We start from the raw sequence: 2,200 nt of genomic DNA on the forward strand, positions 1-2,200 counted from the left end.
GGGGAAAGACTTTTTAATCAATTTGTGATAAGGGAAGCATTTTGATTATTGGATAAAGTAAGATGACATCAAACCCAAACTATCCTGGGGTTGGTTGAAGAACTAGATAAACCTCTGGGTGTACATATATGATAACAAGTAAAAACAAGTCAATTCAGAATCACACATTTGAACAAAATAATCCAGAAACAAATCCATTTCATAGTTGTCAAGGAAACTGCTGGTGAACAGGGTTTAAGGAAGTGGGGTAAGCATTCTCCTCTCCCTTGTTCATGGAACAGATGAAGTGAACTTTGAAAAGTCTGAAGATCTGGACTTCCAATAGGTGTCAGTAGCGATGTCACTGGAGGAACAGTAATAGCTTATAGGATTGGGAACATCAAGCCAGTTTAGAAATATTTGCAAGGCCAATGAGGCAGATGTTAGTAAAGACCATAACTATACACACTAAGATCAAACTAGCCACATTAAGGAAAAGCCACTTTAGGATTCTAAAAGGTCATTTTCTCTCCGAGCCCAGGACAGCACTAAATGTAATGGGAACTTCATGAAGGCTCCAAGGAAAGAGAAAAGGTGAGTTTGCCTTTTGGTGACACGAACTTTCTAAGTTTGAGCGCACCATCCACAAGGAACTTATGTTTACAAGAGTAGAATATATGAACCCCAAATTGAGTTGATGTTTTTTATAACAACCATTTTTAGTATCGTATTCTTTCCTTTTTTTAGTTTCTTTTAAAAATGATTTTAGAAACTTGAATGGTTAATCTTTTTAATTTATTCTTTTTCCTTACGACAAATATAACAGAGCTACAAAACATCAGATGGGCTCGAGCCCAAAGGGGTGACTATGGTACAAACATTGTTAACACAGCACTTGCTCATTAAGACAGAGAGACCTGGCAGGCTCAGCCAGCTGGCTGCGGCCCTGAGGGAGGGAGGAATGATCTGAATGAATCAGGCCCCATGAGGAGAGGTCATGTCCAGCTAACCTACACTGTTTGGACTCCCTCTACAAAGGCCTTCCACTTGGAAGCTTGAGGAAGATCAAACACCTTTGTCCTGCAGACAGTAGCTAGGGAGTCCACAGGCCCCATGGTGGGGGTGGTCTGTGACTGCAGAGAGCAGCTCAGTTCTGCTTGGAGAAGTATTCCTTACTCCCCTGAACATTGGCCTTGATTAGTGTTTCTCCCTGGTTTCCAGCCAGTAGGGCATACTTCACCATGCTTGTCTGTGGACTGGAAGGCCTAAGCAAGCTTCAGAGTTTCATCTATAGAGTGGCCCATATGCAGGTCATTGATGGTGATCTGGCAAAGGATCTCTTTGTCATCAATGATGAAGATATCCCTGAATGAAATTCCCTCATCTGCCTTTAAGATCCTATAATCTTGAGCAATGGTACGTTTGGGGTCAGACATCAATGGGGTATTCAGGGCTCCCAGTCCACCAGTCTTATTGACCATGTTGACCTAGGCAAGGTGACAGAAGTGTGAATCCACAGAAGCACCAATTATTTGGTAGTTGAGTTTCTTAAATTCCTCAGCTCAATCACTGAATGAAATAATCTCCGTGGGGCACACGAAGGTGAAGTCCAAGGGGTAGAACAACACAACATATTTCCCTTTGTAGTCAAAAAGGCTGATGACTTTAAAGTGCCGATCTAGCATAGCAACTGTAGCTCTGAAATTGGGGGCTAGGTACCCAATCTTGGCATTTCCCACCACCATGTTGACAGTAACAGCTAGGCTTTGCGTACAAGTTCAGAGGAAGAACAAACATGTGAGGAGGAGCTGGAGAACGCCTTAAATTTATTTTAATCTATAAATATCACATCCTTCTCTAACCAGGCTGCTTTTATTACATTCATAGTACCAATAGTACCTATAAAAATAACCAAGAACATGTTTGTAATTACAAGAAAAACAATTTAAAATTTTTTTTATTTTTGTTTCAAATTATCTCCTCTACTTTCTCTTTCTCTTCTTTGAGAAAGCAAACAATTTTATATAGGTTAATAATGTGCATTCATGCAAAACATATTTCCATATTACTCATGTTGTGAAAGAAAATAGACCCAAAAAAAGACAAATAAAAAGTTTTTTTTTTCAAGGATGCTTCTATCTGCATTCAGACTCCATCAGTTTCTTCTTTAGATGTAGTTAGCATTTTTCATCATAATTCCTTTAGAATTGTCTTAAATCAT

General features: G+C 39.5%; 1 pseudogene; it reads right to left on the bottom strand.

The window, feature by feature from the left end:
- Window positions 1-1,126: 1,126 nt before the first annotated feature.
- Window positions 1,127-1,724, bottom strand: LOC114035474 (annotated as a pseudogene).
- Window positions 1,725-2,200: the final 476 nt, after the last annotated feature.

This window comes from Vombatus ursinus, unplaced genomic scaffold (assembly GCF_900497805.2).
Source record: "Vombatus ursinus unplaced genomic scaffold, bare-nosed wombat genome assembly UNPS02000424.1, whole genome shotgun sequence".
Classification (NCBI taxonomy): Eukaryota; Metazoa; Chordata; class Mammalia; order Diprotodontia; family Vombatidae; genus Vombatus; species Vombatus ursinus.